This window comes from Eleutherodactylus coqui, chromosome 7 (assembly GCF_035609145.1).
Source record: "Eleutherodactylus coqui strain aEleCoq1 chromosome 7, aEleCoq1.hap1, whole genome shotgun sequence".
Classification (NCBI taxonomy): domain Eukaryota; kingdom Metazoa; phylum Chordata; class Amphibia; order Anura; family Eleutherodactylidae; genus Eleutherodactylus; species Eleutherodactylus coqui.
In genome coordinates, this window is record NC_089843.1 from 1,024,873 (window position 1) to 1,045,765 (window position 20,893).

General features: G+C 54.1%; 3 protein-coding genes across 6 annotated transcripts in view; 2 read left to right on the plus strand and 1 right to left on the minus strand.

The window, feature by feature from the left end:
* The window catches only part of LOC136572294 (zinc finger protein 665-like), a 343,948-nt gene that overhangs the window by 159,525 nt on the left and 163,530 nt on the right, over positions 1-20,893 (minus strand). The gene's annotated exons all lie outside the window — the stretch shown is intronic.
* Positions 1-20,893, plus strand: part of LOC136572293 (zinc finger protein 420-like) — a 282,528-nt gene that overhangs the window by 27,706 nt on the left and 233,929 nt on the right. The window lies entirely within an intron of this gene.
* LOC136572292 (zinc finger protein 850-like) overlaps positions 13,129-20,893 on the plus strand; it is a 722,303-nt gene continuing 714,538 nt past the window's right edge. For both annotated transcript variants that reach the window (XM_066572738.1, XM_066572742.1), the window contains exon 1: positions 13,129-13,209. The gene's annotated coding sequence lies outside the window, so the exon portion shown is untranslated. The remainder of the gene's footprint in view (positions 13,210-20,893) is intronic.

Here is a 20,893-nt window from a genome sequence, read left to right on the forward strand (position 1 = left end):
AGCTCGTTGTTGCTTAATTTGTAACAGAGGCTGGAGGCAGCCCTCTGAAAACATTGGTTTTAACAGAGCCTTTTGGCCCGCAGAAAAATTGGCAGTTCAGCGTGATGACATGCTGTTTAAGGAGAAGGAGTTATATCCGAGAGGGATAGACCAAGCTACTTCTCCCCTTTTTTGGGGTGATAGAGGATACCTATTTCTCCTGTTGCAGCTTAAAGAATCTTCATGTTACGCTGCTTTCCACCGGTGGAGAACAGAAGTCAGGGGAAATCCAGCATTTGTTCATCTTTATGAGTGTAAGCATGTTGGCGCTGGCAGTTGACAGGCAGGTACGCTTATCCGTGATGATCCCTCCAGCTACACTAGAGAGCTACACCCTCTCTGACAAGACGCTAGCAGCAGGGCAGGCCAGCACCTCCAGGGCGTACAGTGCAAGTTCGTGCCACATGTCCGGCTTTGACACCCAATAGTTGTATGGAGCAGAGGCATCACGGAGGACGGTGGTATGATCGGCTATGTACTCCCTTACAATCTTTTCACAGTGCTCCCTCCGACTCAGCCTTGACTGGGGAGTGGTGACACAATCTGGCTGGGGAGCTATAAAACTGGCAAAGGCCTTGGAGAGTGTTCCCCTGCCTGCGCTGGACATCCTGCCTAATCCCCGCGCCTCCCCTGCTAGTTGGCCCTCTGAACTGAGTCTGCTACCGGTAGAGCTGTCAGATGGGAACTTTAGCATCACTTTTTCCACCAGGGCCCTGTGGTACTGCATCACTCTCGTACCCCTTTCCTCTTCGGGAATGAGAGAGGAAAGGTTCTCCTTATACCGTAGGTCGAGAAGGGTGTACACCCAGTAATCCGTGTTGGCCAGAATGCGTCTAATGTGAGGGTCACGGGAAAGGCAGCCTAACATGAAGTCAGCCATGTGTGCCAGGGTCCCAGTACACAACATGTCACTGTCCTCACTAGGAGGATGACTTTCTGGATCCTCCTCCTCTTCAGCCTATACACGCTGAACAGATGAGAGGCAAGCATCATGGATACCCTCTGCAGTGTAACCAGCAGTCTCTTCCCCCTCCTCTTCCTCTTCCAAAACGCGCTGAGATATAGACATAAAGGTGGTCTGGCTATCAAGTGACATATTGTTATCCTCCATCTCCTGCTCTAACCGCAAAGTGTCGGCCTTTATGTTTAGCAGCGAACTTCTCAGCAGGCAAAGCAGCGGGATGGTAACGCTAATGATGGCCACATCGTCACTCACCATTTGGGTAGACTCCTCAAAGTTTCCGAGGACCTGGCAGATGTCTGCCATCCATGCCCACTTCTCTGTAAAGAACTGTGGAGACTGACTACCACTCCGCTGCCCATGTTGCAGCTGGTATTCCACTATTGCTCTATGCTGCTCGTAAAGCCTGGCCAACATGTGCAGCGTAGAATTCCAGTGCGTAGGCAAGTCGCACAGCAGTCGTTGCTCTGGCAGCTGAAACCGACGTTGCAGTGTCCTGAGAGTGGCAGCATCCGTGGTGGACCTGCGGAAATGTGCGCAGACGGCGCGCACCTTGCCGAGCAGGTCAGACAAGTGGGGGTAGTTTTTCAGAAACCACTGCACCACCAGATTGAAGACGTGGGCCAGGCTTCGCAAGTGTGTGAGGCTGCCGAGCTGCAGAGCCGACACCAGGTTACAGCTATTGTCACACAAGACCATGCCCGATTGGAGGCTCAGCGGCAAAAGCCAGAGGTCGGCTGTTGCGCCGCGCGCTACTGACTGCTGGCGACATGCTCACACTTCCTAATTGAGAGGTGGAGGTGGCGGAGGAGGAGGGGGGGGTTGGAGGAGGTTGCATAATATGATGCAGAAACCATCACTGAGGTTGGACCCACTATCCTCGGTGTGGGTAGCATGTGAGCGGTCCCAGGCTCTGACTCGGTTCCAGCCTCCACCAAGTTCACCCAATGTGCCATCAGGGAGATATAGTGTCCCTGCCCGCCAGTACTTGTCCACGTGTCCGTCATTAACTGGACCTTTCCAGTAACAGTGTTGGTGACGGCACGATTTATGTTGCGGGAGACGTGCTGGTGTAGGGCAGGGACAGCGCACCGGGAAACATAGTGGCGACCGGAGACCGAGTAGTGCGGGACCGTCACGGCCATCATGTTTTTGAAAGCCTCTGTTTCCACAAGCCTGTATGGCTGCATCTCCAGGCTGATTAATTTGGCAATGTGCACGTTTAAAGCTTGTGCATGCGGGTGCGTGGCGGCGTATTTCCGCTTTCGCTCCAACGCTTGTGTTAGTGACAGCTGAACGCTGCGCTGGGAGACATTGCTAGAGGCCATGGAGGACCATGGAGGTGAGGCTGTGGGTGCAGGCCGGGAGGTGCTCATGCCTGCGTCCTGGGAGGGGGATTTGGTCTGTGTGGCAGGTTGTGGTACAGATGAAGAGGCAGTAGTGTGACCCGCAGGCGGTGAATGGCCTTCGTCCCACCTTGTGGGGCGCTTGGCAATCATCTGCCTGCGCATGTTGAAGGTGGTGAGGCTGGTGGTGGTGGCTCCCCGGCTGATCTTGGTGCGGCACAGGTTGCACATCACAGTTCATCGGTCATCTGCGCATTCACTAAAAAACATCCACACCTTTGAACACCTAGCCCTCTGCACGGAGGCTTGCCACTAGGGGGTGCTGTGGGAAACAGTTGAGGGATTATTGCCTCTGGCTCTGCCTCTTCCCCTGGCCACCCCACTGCCTCTTCCAACCTGTCCTGCTGCTGCACTTGCATCTCCCTCTGAAGCCCTGTCTTCAGAAGGCTTAGCAAGCCAGGCGGGGTCAGTCACCTCATCGTCCTGCTGCTCTTCCTCCGAATCCTCTGTGCGCTCCTCCCTCGGACTTACTGCCCTTACTACTACCTCACAGATAGACAACTGTGTCTCATCATCCTCATCCACAAAAAGCTCTTGAGACAGTTGCCGGAAGTCCCCAGCCTCATCACCCGGACTCTGGGAAATTTTCAAATGTTGGGCATCGGTCACAATAAACTCATCAGGTGGTTGATGAACCGTTTTTTTCCCACTCATGACAGGGACCCGAGAACAGTTCCTGGGAGTCTGCCTGCTCAGAATCTGTCATTTTCCTGAAGTGATAAGGCTGGGAGGAAGGAGGAGCAGCCAGAGGATTCAGAGGTGCAGTCCCTAGCCCGGTAGTAGTGGACTGTGTGTGCGATACATTGCTGGACGTGTTATCCGCGTTCCACGACTGGACCTGCTCGCACTGCTGTTCTTGTAATAAAGGTCTCGCATGCGGACCTGCAAATTGTGATATGAAGCTGGGGAGCGGAGTCGCAGCTGGCTGTGATTCACCCCGTCCTGGACCATGGCCTGTGCCCACACCCTCACTTGGACGCCCGCGTCCCCCCTCAACCCTTACCCCTACTCCGCATCATGTTGGATAAAGGATAGAGCAGGGCCCAAATAAATTAACCCACTGTACAGCGTTGAGAACTGGAGCTAATTCACTGCACACAGAGACTTGTAGATAGTGGAGGATCTATGCTGTGACCGCTGTCTTGCGCTGATACCTAGGGGTAATTTACTGCTCGCAGAGACTTGTAGATAAGAGAGGCTGTGTGGAGTGGGAGAGAACTATTAACCCAGTGGATAGTGCTGGTAACTGCAGCTACTTCACTGCCCACAAGGAAAGTGTATTGTGAGATGCTCTGCACAGGGGCAGAGAACTATTAACCCAATGGAAAGTGCTGGTAACTGCGGCCTCTTCACCCAACACAGAGAACGGTAGATGTGAAATGCTCTGTACAGGCCCAGAAAAAATGTGTGTACTGTTTAGTGATGAGACCTCTGCCTAATGCACTGCACACAGAGAACGGTATAGCTGAAATGCTCTGCAGTGGCCCAGGAAATATTAGCATACTATTTAGCGATGAGACCTCTGCCTAATGCACTGCACACATAGAATGGTAGCTGAAATGCTCTGCACAGGCCTAGATGCTTGAAAAAAAATGGTGCACTACTGCTCCCAGCCTGCCACAAAAGTAATGCACACAATGAGGAGTATTGGGGTTCTTGAAGAGAACCATGTAACCACCATTCCTCCCCCACATACAATCCCATGTAGCTACCATGCCTCCCGCATACAGTCCTATGTAACTAACATCCCTCCCCCACATACAGTTCTATGTAACTACCATCCTTCCCCCACATGAAGTCCCATGTATTTATCATCCTTCCCCCACATACAGTCCCATGTAACTACCATCCTTCCCCCACATACAGTCCCATGTATTTACCATCCCTCCCCCACATGAAGTCCCATGTATTTATCATCCCTCCCCCACATACAGTCCCATGTAACTACCATCCCTCCCCCACATACAGTCCCATGTAACTACCATCCCTCCCCTACATACAGTCCCATGTAAGTATCATCCTTTCCCCACATAGTCACATGTATCTACCGTCTGTCCCCCACATACAGTCCCATGTATCTACCATCCGTTCCCCACATACAGTCCTATGCAACTAACATCCCTCCCCCACATTTATTCCCATGTTACTACCATGCTCCCCACATACAGTCCCATGTAACTACCATCCCTCCCCCACATACAGTCCAACGTAACTACCATCCCTCCCCCACATTTAGTCCCATGTTACTACCATGCTCCCCACATACAGTCCCATGTAACTGCCATTTCTCCCCCACATACAGTCCCTTGTAACTAACACCCCTGCTCCACATTCAGTCCCATGTAACTACCATCCCTCCCCCACATACAGTCCCATGTAACTAACACCCCTCTCCCCATTCAGTCCCATGTAAATACCATCCCAACCCCACATTTAGTCCCCTGTAATTACCATCCCTCCTCCACATAGTCGTATGTAACTACCGTCCCTTCCCCATGTACAGTCCCATGTAACTGCCATCCCTGCTCCACATTCAGTCCCATGCAATTACCATCCCTCCCTCACATACAGTCCCATGTAATTACCATTTTTACCCCGCATACAGTCCCATGTAACTACCATCCCTCGCCCACATACAGTCCCATGTAATTATCATCCCTCCCCCAAATACAGTCCCATGTAACTACCATCCCTCCCCCACATACAGTCCAACGTAACTACCATCCCTCCCCCACATTTAGTCCCATGTTACTACCATGCTCCCCACATACAGTCCCATGTAACTAATGTTAGGGAATTCAATGTTCCGTCAATATGTTGTGAGGCTCCAAATCAGAGGTGGTTATGGCGGCCGCCGTGAGAAAGCAATGAAACACAGAGATCAGGCCTGTGTCTAGAAGCAATCTGTGTTTATTCTGTACATTGTCATTTCTTATACAAAAAATAGAAGGAGTATCAGTAGGCGTATCAGTAGGCGTATCAGTGCAAAGGCTAGTGTTACAAAGTTCAATCTGTTATATTGAGGTCAAAGTACTAAGGTGGTGAATAATTGCGTTTTCTCAATAAACATGGCTTTTTTTGTTGGAATGTAGACTGACTGTCTAGTACCTTGATTCACATGCCCTAGACAGCAGTTAATGATCGAAGCATTCCATTATCCTTTGATCATTGTAACGAGATTAACAAGATCTTGGAGACATGATGGACATTTAAGATTACACCTCTACTTAATGTAATTAAGTACTAACCTAAATGTACAAGCATTTATCAGAGCTTTTCATAGGACACAGAATAGAGTGTACAATTTAGGCCTAAAGCCTCCGGAAACGTATATCAAAGATACATACATATATAAATTAATATGTTCATAACCCTCACAATCCCCCATTTGAAACAGTCCATCTTGAAAAGAGCCTTTGTTGTGGTACTATCAAGGGTGCTAAGCCACCCCTGCCGGTCTTTCTATCCTCTTCGCCGGATCCCCACTGTTGTTGCTCTTTTACTCTTTTGACTGTTTTAACGATATCGTAGAGGGAGCGATTCCAGATAATTTGCTTGTCTCCGTATCCCACAGAATGTCCATAAGTTGCAAACACTTCTGCTACTCTACACGCCTCAGTGAGGGCCTTCAATTCCGCTTCTTGTGCTGAGACATGCGGAGGCAGAGCTTCTGCTTTTAGGACATCATGTTGTGTGACTACTGCATACTCTGTATGGAATCGGCCATCCTCACCTTGGTACCGTGAACCATCTACAAAAAGCTCAAAATGTGCATTGTCAATAGGCGTTTCAGTAACTGATTCAAAACCTGCAGTTTCTTGCTGCATCAATTCTAGACAATCATGCTGGTGTTTTGAATCAAATAAATCAGAATCATGCTGTACAGAATTTAAAAATAACTGATCTGCAGTACCCAAATCCCCCACCCCCCCATTTGAATCGGGATACTCGATTGGAAGAAGAGTAGCCGGGTTCAAGGTAGTGCACCGTTGGAAGATGTTAGGAGGCATGAGCAAGGCACATTGTAACCTTATTTGACGAGCTAGAGACTGGTGTTTAGGTTGTACTTGAGTGAGTATACTCTGGATGTCATGAGGGGTGAGAACCACTAGGGGGTAGTCCAGGACCAACTCAGAAGACTTGTCAACCATTGCTTGTACTGCTGCCACCGCACGGACACAGGAGGGGGCTCCTCGGGCCACCGGATCCAATCTCATGGAGTAATACCCAAGTGGCCGTGGACGTTCTCCATGTTTTTGTGTCAACACTGCCGTCGCATGACCAGAAAGTTCAGTGCAGAAGAGAGTGAAAGGTAGAGTGTAATTAGGAATTCCCAGTGCTGGAGAACTGAGAATAGAGAGTTTTAGTGTATGGAAATTGTCAGTTGCTTCATGAGTGAGAGAGAAAGGAACACTTGGAAGACAATCATAGAGTGGTTGCATCAGGGATGAGGCAGAACGGATCCAAGGACGGCAGTATGAGACAAGCCCCAAAAAGGTGCGGAGTTTGGCAGCAGAAGAAGGTACAGAAATGGCTTGAACTGCAGCTTTTCGTTCTTCTGTGAGATGTTTGGTCCCTTGAGCTAGGCAATGGCCTAGAAACACAACCTGTTGTTTACAAAGCTGTAATTTTTCCTTTGAACCCTTGCAGCCATTTTCTGCTAAAAATTTTAGAAGAGAAATGGATGCAGATTGACATGTTTTCCGATCTTCAGCACAAAGCAGAAGGTCATCAACATATTGCAACAGCACAGTCCCATCAGGTGGAGTCCAGGCCTGCAAAACAGACTGGAGTGCCTGGGTGTACATGTTTGGAGAATTCTGCGCACCTTGTGGCAGGACGGTCCAAGCGTATTGTTTACCCTTGAAGGTAAAAGCAAAAAGGTACTGGCAATCCGGATGGATCGGTACACTGAAAAACGCATTTGCAAGATCTATCACTGTAAAAAATGTCGCAGTGGGCGGGACTTGTGCTAAAAGCGTATGTGGATTTGGCACTACTGGGGTGTCGAGTACAGTTACTTTATTAATTTCCCGAAGGTCATGTACCATGCGATAAACATCTGGTTGTCCCTTTTGTGTTTTCTTTTTAACTGGGAAGAGGGGAGTATTGGCTGGTGATGTTATTTCCCGTAGTGCCCCCATTTGAATTAAGTCTGTAATTTGTGGGCCTATAGAATCCTCTTGGGCCCTACCCAATGGATATTGTTTTACTTGGGGGGCTACGCATTCTGGTTTTAGTGTGACTACCATGGGTGTCACATTCATATGACCAATATCTGTTTTGGACTTGGCCCAGAGTTCCTGTGGAACTTCCTGTAATATTATTTCCTCTTCTGTAGTTAAGAGGAAAATTGGCTGTGGATCATCTAGAGAAGCCACCATCTGGCAAAATTGTTCTGCGTTTGTTTTTGCAAAATCAATCTGCACTGTTCCTTCTTCAGTAAACTGAATGGAAGCTGACAGGGCAGAGAGTATGTCTGTGCCCATAACTGACAGTGGAATATCATCACTCACCAATAGTTTTGTTAAAACTGTCTGGTCTCTGAATTTTATGGGGAGAGGGTCTGTTTCCTGAAGTTTCTTAGGAACTCCTTCAAGACCTACAACAGTTTGAGCTGTATTTTGCCGGTATGCTGGAGGAATTAGGTGGCTTTGGATGACTGAGGTTGCTGCCCCTGTATCAACAAGGAAAGGAATTTCCTTATTGAGTACTTCCCCTTTAAGAAAAATGCCACACCCTCTTTTACATTGCTCATGGGGAAGAAGGGCAGAGGGTCGCCGACTATTCAATCTTGGTTTTCTATTTCTCCCTTGGCGACTCGTGCTTTTGTGGGTTGTTCACTACCCCTCTGCTGGAGGAATTTTCTACACTCCCGTTTAAAGTGCCCAGGCTTACCACAGAAATGGCACTTAAGGTTATGTTTGGGATGGGCGCCCCGTTTTATTTTGTTCTCTCCTGTGCTGTATTGTGCTATCATAACAGAGCTATGTCCTTTTTTGATTTTTAAATTTAGTTCAGTGCCCTTGGCTGCTTGCACCAGGCCTGCTGCTTCATATTGTCTCCACTCAGGCTTGTTATCCATGAGTTTAGACCTCAAGGGTTCTCGCAACCCCTCTACAAAGGCCATGCTAAGTACATGGTCACCCAATTCTTGTATGCCCCTATACCCCAGATCTGACCAACGTTGTTGAAGGCGGGCATAAAATTGCTCTACACTTTCATCCTTCTCTTGTGTGACATTAGAAAGAGACAGGGAGGATTCTTTTAATTTTTCTTTTGCCCAACGTTCTAGGCCAATTAAAAAGATCTTACCACTTTTTAATTCTCTATGTTTAATTTTATCCCAATCTGTGCCACAATAGTCTTTCACATAATTTAAAATTATAGTTCCCACTGCCTCCCCTGTTTTTAACATAATCAAAGGACCCAGATCAGCTGATGTTGCAGAGTATGTGTCTTGTATTTGTGCTATCTGTCTAATAGGTCTGGTCACGGGGTCTGGTAATTGCTGTATAAGTGACATATGCTCTTGAGGTGTCCATGGTCTATATTTAACTTTTTGTGAGGTCATATCATATTGGCTCCTTCTGCCTTCCCCCTGTGTTACATCAGCTCCTATACCACTCTCCGCTCCCTGCATCTCCTCCTTGTCCTCTTCTCCATGCTTCCACTCACTAGCCTTGGATCTAGTGAGCATAGGCATAACCGGTTTGTGCCGAGGAGCTCCACAAGCAGGGCAGCTCTCTCTCCAATCCGGGTTTTGTTGTCCACAATGCCAGCAGGTCCATCCCTCCTGTCCAGTGTTTGACCTTGGAGTGGATGGCTTGGCATAGGGTGGGGGAGACTGTTGGAATTGAGATGAAGGAGGGGGTGGAGGTGGAAGAGGGAACTGACCTGGCAATGGGGGAGCATAATATATCTGTCCTTTGAATTCTTTTCTCTGATATCCTGCATCTTCTATATCTCTACTTGCCTTTTTCCAACTATTCAACATTTCCTGTAATCCATTATCTTTTGCCCACCCAGCATGACTGTCTGAAAACCTTTCCCACTGCTGGAGATCTAATACTCCTGTCCCTTTATATCCTATGTGCTTAAACTATTTATCACATCCTCTACCAACTGCAGCTCTGCCTTCTCTTTCTTGTACAATTTCTTTAGCTATCTTTCACACCTTATCCTCTTTACCAGCAGTATGGACAATGGCTGGCGGCTTATGTACACCAAGAGGCTTATTATTTTATTCTTTTATACACATAAAACAATCCCCTGACCGTTGAAATATACAAACGGAACTGCAGGGGGCCCTGTCCAGAATCGTGGCCTTGTTAGGGACTCCTTTCAGCGTCACTGATCAGGTTCCTGTTAACACGGGACACAGAGATTTATATTTGCACCCCGGAGGTCAGGTTCCGTCGATCAGGTCAGCTCATCAATCACTCACTCATGCATAAACAGGCACACATAAAGACAAAAACATTTGAATGTCAGTTACTACTTTTTTTAAGTGTCAGTACTTCCTCACTTGTCTGTAAGTGTCGGTACCTCCCAACCCTGCTTATTTCCCCCGTCTCAACTACTTCTCTTATACCTATAAGAGGCTCCCATCAGGGATTCTATCCCCTGAAAATTTTAGGCTTCCCTGGTACAACTTATACCATGCCTTCCTGAGATCGGCAAGAGGGTTTCATATTCTGTACACTGACCATGCAAAGTAACAGATAAAGACAATAACAGTTAAAGAACACCCGCACAGCATATTCAGCCCACCATATGAATTCTTAAAAAGCTTGAAGATTTATAAGAGGCATGCACTTCTTACCCCTCGGACAGGAAAGGAGCAGCCAAGAAGCACGGATAGATTGTGGCAAGATAAAGCCTTACCTTACTGCGCAGTTTTTGTAAATCCGTGGTTCCGAGTGGCTCCTTATCCCATCTGGGTCCGGGGGGGTTTGAGGTGCAGGTGGTCCTCTTGTTCCTTCAAGCCCCACGTTGGGCGCCAATTACTGTTAGGGAATTCAATGTTCCGTCAATATGCTGTGAGGCTCCAAATCAGAGGTGGTTATGGCGGCCGCCGTGAGAAAGCAATGAAACACAGAGATCAGGCCTGTGTCTAGAAGCAATCTGTGTTTATTCTGTACATTGTCATTTCTTATACAAAAAATAGGAGTATCAGTAGGCGTATCAGTAGGCGTATCAGTAGGCGTATCAGTGCAAAGGCTAGTGTTACAAAGTTCAATCTGTTATACTGAGGTCAAAGTACTAAGGTGGTGAATAATTGTGTTTTCTCAATAAACATGGCTTCTTTTGTTGGAATGCAGACTGACTGTCTAGTACCTTGATTCTTTATCACAATCTACATTTTAATCACATGCCCTAGACAGCAGTTAATGATCGAAGCATTCCATTATCCTTTGATCATTGTAACGAGATTAACAAGATCTTGGAGACATGATGGACATTTAAGATTACACCTCTACTTAATGTAATTAAGTACTAACCTAAATGTACAGGCATTTATCAGAGCTTTTCATAGGACACAGAATAGAGTGTACAATTTAGGCCTAAAGCCTCCGGAAACGTATATCAAAGATACATACATATATAAATTAATATGTTCATAACCCTCACAATATACATCCCCCACATGCAGTCCCATCTAACTACCATCCCTCCCCCACATACAGTCCAATGTAACTACCACCCCTCCCCCACATTTAGTCCCATGTTACTACCATGCTCCCCACATACAGTCCCATGTAACTGCCATTTCTCCCCCACATACAGTCCCTTGTAACTAACACCCCTGCTCCACATTCAGTCCCATGTAACTACCATCCCTCCCCCACATACAGTCCCATGTAACTACCATTCCTCCCCCACATTTAGTCCCTTGTAACTAACACCCCTGCTTCACATTCAGTTCCATGTAACTACCATCCCTCCCTCACATACAGTCCCATGTAACTATCATTCCCCACATGCAGTCCCATGTAACTACCATCCCTACCCCATACAGTCCCATGTAGTTATCATCCTTTCCCCAAATACAGTCCCATGTAACTACCATCCCCCAGATAGTCTTATCTAACATCACTCCCCCACATTCAGTCCCATGTAACTACCATCCCTCCTTCACACAGTCCCATGTAATTACCATTCCTCCCCCACATACAGTCCCATGTAACTACCATCCCTCCCCCACATACAGTCCCATGCAGCTACCATCCCTTCCCCACATACAGTCCCATGTAACTAACATCACTCCCCCACATACAGTCCCATGTAACTAACACCCCTGCTCCACATTCAGTCCCATGTAACTACCATCCCTCCTTCACACACAGTCCCATGTAACTACCATCCCTCCCCCACATACAGTCCCATGTAACTAACATCCCTCCCCCACATACAGTCCCATGTAACTACCATCCCTCCCCCACATACAGTCCCATGCAGCTACCATCCCTTCCCCACATACAGTCCCATGTAACTAACATCACTCCCCCACATACAGTCCCATGTAACTAACACCCCTGCTCCACATTCAGTCCCATGTAACTACCATCCCTCCTTCACACACAGTCCCATGTAACTACCATCCCTCCCCCACATACAGTCCCATGTAACTACCATCCTTCCCCCACATACAGTCCCATGCAGCTACCACCCCCCACATACAGCCCCATGTAACTACCATCCCTCACCACATACAGTCCCATGTAACTACCCTCCCTCCCCACATACAGTCCCATGTAACTACCCTCCCTCCCCACATACAGTCCCATGTAACTACCATCCCTCCCCCACATACAGCTTCATGTAACTAACATCCCTCCCCCACATACAGTCCCATGTAACTACCATCCCCCACCACATACAGCTTCATGTAACTAACATCCCTCCCCCACCACATACAGTCCCATGTAACTTACATCCCCCACCACATACAGTCCCATGTAACTACCATCCCCCACCACATACAGCTTCATGTAACTAACATCCCTCCCCCACCACATACAGTCCCATGTAACTACCATCCCCCACCACATACAGTCCCATGTAACTTACATCCCCCACCACATACAGTCCCATGTAACTACCATCCCTCCCCACAGACAGCCCCATGCAACTACCATCCCTCCCCCACATACAGTCCCATGTAACTACCATCGCTCCCCATATACAGTCCCATGTAACTACCATCCCTTCCCCACATACAGTCCCATGTAACTACCATCCCCCCACATACAGTCCCATGTAACTACCATCCCTCCCCACATACAGTCCCATGTAACTACCATCCCTCCCCCACATACAGTCCCATGTAACTACATCCCCCACATACAGTCCCATGTAACTACCACCCCAACCACATACAGTCCCATGTAAATCCCCCTGTACAGATATGGTGCTCCCTGTATGGGCGGAGCTCTGCAGAGCCCCCCCTTTTCCGGTGACGTCACGCCGTTGGATGAGGGGCGGGTGAACGGCTGTGAGCGGTGAGTGAGGGTCAGACCCAGCAATCGTTGCCATGACGACCGCCCCGCAGGAAGACCCGAAGGTCCCAAAGTCATTACCACGGTCGTCAGTAGTCACATGACTGTGACGTCACTAAAGGTCCTATAGTCACTAGCACATCCGTCTATGGTCACAGGACTGTTATGTCACTACAGGTCCTATAGTCACTAACACATCCGTCTATGGTCACATGACTGTGATGTCACTACAGGTCCTATAGTCACTAACACATCCGTCTATGGTCAAACCCCCACAGGTGCTGTAACTACCAGAATCCAGGTAAATTATTAGTCTTCGGTCGGTCGGGGGGTGGTCTGTGGGACCGCTGGGGTCGGTCGGTCGGGGGGGAGGTCTGTGGGACCGCCGGCGTCGGTCGGGGGGGAGGTCTGTGGGACCGCTGGGGTCGGTCGGGGGGGAGGTCTGTGGGACCGCTGGGGTCGGTCGGTCGGGGGGGAGGTCTGTGGGACCGCCGGCGTCGGTCGGGGGGAGGTCTTTGGGACCGCTGGGGTCGGTCGGGGGGAGAGGTCTGTGGGACCGCTGGGGTCGGTCGGGGGGAGAGGTCTGTGGGACCGCTGGGGTCGGTCGGTCGGGGGGAGGTCTGTGGGACCGCTGGGGCTCGGTCGGTCGGGGGGAGGTCTGTGGGACCGCTGGGGTCGGTCGTGGGGAGAGGTCTGTGGGACCGCTGAGGTCGGTCGTGGGGAGAGGTCTGTGGGACCGCTGAGGTCGGTCAGGGGGAGGTCTGTGGGACCGCTGGGGTCGGTCGTGGTCGTGGGGAGAGGTCTGTGGGACCGCTGGGGTCGGTCGGTCGGGGGGAGGTCTGTGGGACCGCTGAGGTCGGTCGGGGGGAGAGGTCTGTGGGACCGCTGGGGTCGGTCGGTCAGGGGGAGGTCTGTGGGACCGCCGGGGTCGGTCGGTCGGGGGGAGGTCTGTGGGACCGCTGAGGTCGGTCGGGGGGAGAGGTCTGTGGGACCGCTGGGGTCGGTCGGTCAGGGGGAGGTCTGTGGGACCGCTGAGGTCGGTCAGGGGGAGGTCTGTGGGACCGCTGGGGTCGGTCGGTCAGGAGGGAGGTCTGTGGGACCGCCGGGGTCGGTTGGTCGGTCGGGGGGAGGGTCTGTGGGACCGCCGGGGGTCGGTCGGGGGGGGAGGGAGGTCTGTGTGACCGCTGGGGTCGGTCGGTCCGGGGGAGGTCTGTGGGACCGCTGGGGTCGGTCGGGGGGGAGGTCTGTGGGACCGCTGGGGTCGGTCAGGGGGAGGTCTGTGGGACCGCTGGGGTCGGTCGGGGGGAGGGTCTGTGGGACCGCTGGGGTCGGTCGGGTCGGGGGGAGGTCTGTGGGACCGCTGGGGTTGGTCGGGGGGGAGGTCTGTGGGACCGCTGGGGTCGGTCGGGGGGAGGTCTGTGGGACCGCTGGGGTCGGTCGGGGGGAGGTCTGTGGGACCGCTGGGGTTGGTCGGGGGGGAGGTCTGTGGGACCGCTGGGGTCGGTCGGTCGGGGGAGGTCTGTGGGACCGCTGGGGTCGGTCGGGGGGAGGTCTGTGGGACCGCTGGGGTCGGTCGGAGTCGGGGAAGAGGTCTGTGGACCGCTGGGGTCGGTCGTCGGGTCGGGGGAGGTCTGTGGGACCGCTGGGGTCGGTCGGGGGGGAGGTCTGTGGGACCGCTGGGGTCGGTCGGGGGGGAGGTCTGTGGGACCGCTGGGGTCGGTCGGGGGGGAGGTCTGTGGGACCGCTGGGGTCGGTCGGGGGGAGGTCTGTGGGACCGCTGGGGTTGGTCGGGGGGGAGGTCTGTGGGACCGCTGGGGTTGGTCGGGGGGAGGTCTGTGGGACCGCTGGGGTTGGTCGGGGGGGAGGTCTGTGGGACCGCTGGGGTTGGTCGGGGGGGAGGTCTGTGGGACCGCTGGGGTTGGTCGGGGGGGGAGGTCTGTGGGACCGCTGGGGTTGGTCGGGGGGGAGGTCTGTGGGACCGCTGGGGTTGGTCGGGGGGGGAGGTCTGTGGGACCGCTGGGGTTGGTCGGGGGGGAGGTCTGTGGGACCGCTGAGGTCGGTCAGGGGGAGGTCTGTGGGACCGCTGAGGTCGGTCAGGGGGAGGTCTGTGGGACCGCTGGGGTCGGTCGGTCAGGGGGAGGTCTGTGGGACCGCCGGGGTCGGTTGGTCGGTCAGGGGGAGGGTCTGTGGGACCGCCGGGGTCGGTCGGGGGGGGGAGGGAGGTCTGTGTGACCGCTGGGGTCGGTCGGTTCCGGGGGAGGTCTGTGGGACCGCTGGGGTCGGTCGGGGGGGAGGTCTGTGGGACCGCTGGGGTCGGTTCGGGTCGGGGGGGAGGTCTGTGGGACCGCTGGGGTCGTCGGTCGGTCAGGGGGAGGTCTGTGGGACCGCCGGGGTCGGTCGGTCGGGGGGAGGTCTGTGGGACCGCTGAGGTCGGTCGGGGGGGAGGTCTGTGGGACCGCTGAGGTCGGTCGGGGGGAGAGGTCTGTGGGACCGCTGGGGTCGGTCGGTCAGGGGGAGGTCTGTGGGACCGCTGAGGTCGGTCAGGGGGAGGTCTGTGGGACCGCTGGGGTCGGTCGGTCAGGGGGAGGTCTGTGGGACCGCCGGGGTCGGTTGGTCGGTCGGGGGGAGGGTCTGTGGGACCGCCGGGGTCGGTCGGGGGGGGGAGGGAGGTCTGTGTGACCGCTGGGGTCGGTCGGTCCGGGGGAGGTCTGTGGGACCGCTGGGGTCGGTCGGGGGGAGGTCTGTGGGACCGCTGGGGTCGGTCAGGGGGAGGTCTGTGGGACCGCTGGGGTCGGTCGGGGGGAGGTCTGTGGGACCGCTGGGGTCGGTCGGTCGGGGGGAGGTCTGTGGGAACCGCTGGGGTCGGTCGGGGGGGAGGTCTGTGGGACCGCTGGGGTCGGTCGGGGGGAGGTCTGTGGGACCGCTTGGGGTCGGTCGGGGGGAGGTCTGTGGGACCGCTGGGGTTGGTCGGGGGGGAGGTCTGTGGGACCGCTGGGGTCGGTCGGTCGGGGGGAGGTCTGTGGGACCGCTGGGGTCGGTCGGGGGGAGGTCTGTGGGACCGCTGGGGTCGGTCGGTCGGGGGAAGAGGTCTGTGGGACCGCTGGGGTCGGTCGGGGGGAGGTCTGTGGGACCGCTGGGGTCGGTCGGGGGGGAGGTCTGTGGGACCGCTGGGGTCGGTCGGGGGGGAGGTCTGTGGGACCGCTGGGGTCGGTCGGGGGGGAGGTCTGTGGGACCGCTGGGGTCGGTCGGGGGGGAGGTCTGTGGGACCGCTGGGGTCGGTCGGGGGGGAGGTCTGTGGGACCGCTGGGGTTGGTCGGGGGGGAGGTCTGTGGGACCGCTGGGGTTGGTCGGGGGGGAGGTCTGTGGGACCGCTGGGGTTGGTCGGGGGGGAGGTCTGTGGGACCGCTGGGGTTGGTCGGGGGGGAGGTCTGTGGGACCGCTGGGGTTGGTCGGGGGGGAGGTCTGTGGGACCGCTGGGGTTGGTCGGGGGGGAGGTCTGTGGGACCGCTGGGGTTGGTCGGGGGGGAGGTCTGTGGGACCGCTGGGGTTGGTCGGGGGGGAGGTCTGTGGGACCGCTGGGGTTGGTCGGGGGGGAGGTCTGTGGGACCGCTGGGGTTGGTCGGGGGGGAGGTCTGTGGGACCGCTGGGGTTGGTCGGGGGGGAGGTCTGTGGGACCGCTGGGGTCGGGGGGGAGGTCTGTGGGACCGCTGGGGTCGGGGGGAGGTCTGTGGGACCGCTGGGGTCGGGGGGAGGTCTGTGGGATCGCCGGGGTCGGTCGGAGGGAGGTCTGTGGGACCGCCGGGGTCGGTCGGTCGGGAGGTCTGTGGGACCGCCGGGGTCGGTCGGGGGGAGGTCTGTGGGACCGCTGGGGTCGGTCGGGGGGGAGGTCTGTGGGACCGCTGGGGTCGGTCGGGGGGGAGGTCTGTGGGACCGCTGGGGTCGGTCGGGGGGGAGGTCTGTGGGACCGCTGGGGTCGGGGGGGAGGTCTGTGGGACCGCTGGGGTCGGGGGGAGGTCTGTGGGACCGCTGGGGTCGGGGGGAGGTCTGTGGGATCGCTGGGGTCGGTCGGTCGGGGGGAGGTCTGTGGGACCGCTGAGGTCGGTCGGAGGGAGGTCTGTGGGACCGCCGGGGTCGGTCGGTCGGGAGGTCTGTGGGACCGCCGGGGTCGGTCGGGGGGAGGTCTGTGGGACCGCTGGGGTCGGTCGGGGGGGAGGTCTGTGGGACCGCTGGGGTCGGTCGGGGGGGAGGTCTGTGGGACCGCTGGGGTCGGGGGGGAGGTCTGTGGGACCGCTGGGGTCGGGGGGAGGTCTGTGGGACCGCTGGGGTCGGGGGGAGGTCTGTGGGATCGCTGGGGTCGGTCGGTCGGGGGGAGGTCTGTGGGACCGCTGAGGTCGGTCGGAGGGAGGTCTGTGGGACCGCCGGGGTCGGTCGGTCGGGAGGTCTGTGGGACCGCTGGGGTCGGTCGGGGGGAGGTCTGTGGGACCGCTGGGGTCGGTCGGTCGGGGGGGAGGTCTGTGGGACCGCTGGGGTCGGTCGGTCGGGGAGAGGTCTGTGGGACCGCTGGGGTTGGTCGGGGGGGAGGTCTGTGGGACCGCTGGGGTTGGTCGGGGGGGAGGTCTGTGGGACCGCTGGGGTTGGTCGGGGGGGAGGTCTGTGGGACCGCTGGGGTTGGTCGGGGGGGAGGTCTGTGGGACCGCTGGGGTCGGGGGGAGGTCTGTGGGACCGCTGGGGTCGGTCGGTCGGGGGGAGGTCTGTGTGACCGCTGGGGTCGGTCGGAGGGAGGTCTGTGGGACCGCCGGGGTCGGTCGGTCGGGGGGGAGGTCTGTGGGACCGCCGGGGTCGGGGGGGAGGTCTGTGGGACCGCCGGGGTCGGGGGGGAGGTCTGTGGGACCGCCGGGGTCGGGGGGAGGTCTGTGGGACCGCTGGGGTCGGGGGGAGGTCTGTGGGACCGCTGGGGTCGGTCGGTCGGGGGGGGGAGGTCTGTGGGACCGCTGGGGTTGGTCGGTCGGGGGGAGGTCTGTGGGACCGCCGAGGTCGGTCGGAGGGAGGTCTGTGGGACCGCCGGGGTCGGTCGGTCGGGAGGTCTGTGGGACCGCTGGGGTCGGTCGGTCGGGAGGTCTGTGGGACCGCCGGGGTCGGGAGGTCTGTGGGCGGGCGGGCGATGGAATGGGCCGAAGGCTGTGTGTTTAAACATGCTGGGCTCTGTAAACAACTCCTTGAGGTCTTTTAACATTCAGATGAAGATGGAATTAATGGCCATTAAAGCTATTAACACTTAATGCAAATACTTTGCTAAATCTTTCAGTCGTTTGAAAGATTATCTCTGTGTGTAAAAGGCCCTTTACTCTCTTATACAATCCACACAGGCATTCCTTCCTTATTGGTTATATTTCACCCCAGTATCACACTGGAGCAATAACTCTTTAACCCTACAACTGCTGTCTCATCTGCTGCCCTAACATACACCACTCACCATCTTACTTGTATTAACTCTTTCATATCCAAATCTCCGCTATCATGTGTGACTGATGTCGGTCAGGATGGGGGTCTGTGTGATCGGTGTTGTCAGTTGGGGGTGTCTGTGTGATCGGTGTTGTCAGTTGGGGGTGTCTGTGTGATCGGGGTTGTCAGTTGGGGGTGTCTGTGTGATCGGTGTTGTCAGTTGGGGGTGTCTGTGTGATCGGTGTTGTCAGTTGGGGGTGTCTGTGTGATCGGTGTTGTCAGTTGGGGGAGTCTGTGTGATCGGTGTTGTCAGTTGGGGGAGTCTGTGTGATCGGTGTTGTCAGTTGGGGGAGTCTGTGTGATCTAAGTTGTCAGTTGGGGGTGTCTGTGTGATCGGTGTTGTCAGTTGGGGGTGTCTGTGTGATCGGTGTTGTCAGTTGGGGGAGTCTGTGTGATCGGGGTTGTCAGTTGGGGGTGTCTGTGTGATCGGTGTTGTCAGTTGGGGGAGTCTGTGTGATCGGTGTTGTCAGTTGGGGGAGTCTGTGTGATCGGGGTTGTCAGTTGGGGGAGTCTGTGTGACCGGGGTTGTCAGTTGGGGGAGTCTGTGTGACCGGGGTTGTCAGTTGGGGGAGTCTGTGTGACCGGGGTTGTCAGTTGGGGGAGTCTGTGTGACCGGGGTTGTCAGTTGGGGGAGTCTGTGTGACCGGGGTTGTCAGTTGGGGGAGTCTGTGTGACCGGGGTTGTCAGTTGGGGGAGTCTGTGTGACCGGGGTTGTCAGTTGGGGGAGTCTGTGTGACCGGGGTTGTCAGTGGGTTTCTGTATATAAATGAAAAATATATGTATACCGTTGTAACTGTATAAAACACTCATAAGAAAATAGAGCAAATGTTATTTCCTCTCACATATATCCTCTCCGTTACACGCTATCAGTAGTCCTCTATAATCCCCAGTTACTGACTAGACGTCAGGGATAAAGCCAGCGTTGTCTATTGGCCCATATATACATATATCCTCTCCGTTACACGCTATCAGTAGTCCTCTAGAATCCCCAGTTAGTGACTAGACGTCAGGGATAAAGCCAGCGTTGTCTATTGGCCCATATATACATATATCCTCTCCGTTACACGCTATCAGTAGTCATTTATAGTCCCCAGTTACTGACTAGACGTCAGGGATAAAGCCAGCGTTGTCTATTGGCCCATATATACATATATCCTCTCCGTTACACGCTATCAGTAGTCATTTATAGTCCCCAGTTACTGACTAGACTTCATGGAAGATGTCCTTCCAAATGTCATTTTACAGTCAGTCCTCCTCGTTGTCTTCAAAGTGCCGGAGGTGCATAGAATCATAGAATGGTAGAGTTGGAAGGGACCTCCAGCGTCATCTGGTCCTCCGGGGTTATCGTGTCCGACCCCCTGCTCAGTGCAGGATTCACTAAATCATCCCAGACAGATGTCTGTCCGGCCTCTGAAGACTTCCATTGAAGGAGAACTCCGCACCCCCTGTGGCAACCTGTTCCACTCATTGATCCCCTCACTGTCTAATATCTAATCTGTGTCTCCTCCCTTTCAGTTTCATCCCATTGCTTCTAGTCTTTCCTTGTACAGATGAGAATAGGGCTGATCCCTCTGCACTGTGACAGCCCCTCAGATATTTGTAGACAGCTATTAAGTCTCCTCTCAGCCTTCTCTTCTGCTAAACATTCCCAGATCCTTTACCCGTTCCTCATAGGACATGATTTGCAGACCGCTCACCATCTTGCTAACTCTTCTCTGACCTGCATCACACTGTTGACTCATGTTCAGTCTGTGATCTATTAGTATACCCAAGTCTTTTTCACATGTGCTGCTGCTCAGCCCAATTCCTCCCATTCTGTATGTGCTTTCTTCATTTTTCTTGCCCAGATGTAGGACTTTGCATTTCTGTTAGTCGCCGCCCACTGTACAAGCTTGTCTAGATCTTTCTGAATACTCTCTCTTCCCTAGTGTTGCTATCCCTCCTAGCTTTGTGTCGTCGGCACATTTGATCAGTTTCCCATCAATTCCCTCCTACAGATCATTTATAACAATGTTGACCAACACTGGGCCCAGGACAGAGCCTTGTGGTCCCCACTTGATACATTCTTCCACTCGGATGTGCAGCCATTTATGACCGCTCTTTGAGTACGATCACTCAGCCAGTTGCGAATCCACCTAACAGTTGCCGTGTCAATCCCATATGGTATGAGATACTTTGTCAAATGCTTTACTGAAGTCAGGATATACTATATCCACCGCATTTCCCTGATCAACCCAGTTGGTGATTCAGTCATAGAAGGAAATTAGATCAGTCCGGTATGACTTGTTTGTTACAAACCCATGCTGGCTCTGGTTAATTACTCCAGTCTCATCCAAGTATTTGCATACATGCTGTTTAATAATTTGTTCAAAGATCTTTCCCGGTATAGAAGTCAGGCTCACAGGCCTGTAGTTTCCTAAATCTACCCTCTTCCCTTTTTTTCTTTTGAAGATGGGGACATTTTGCCCTTTTCCAATCCCCTG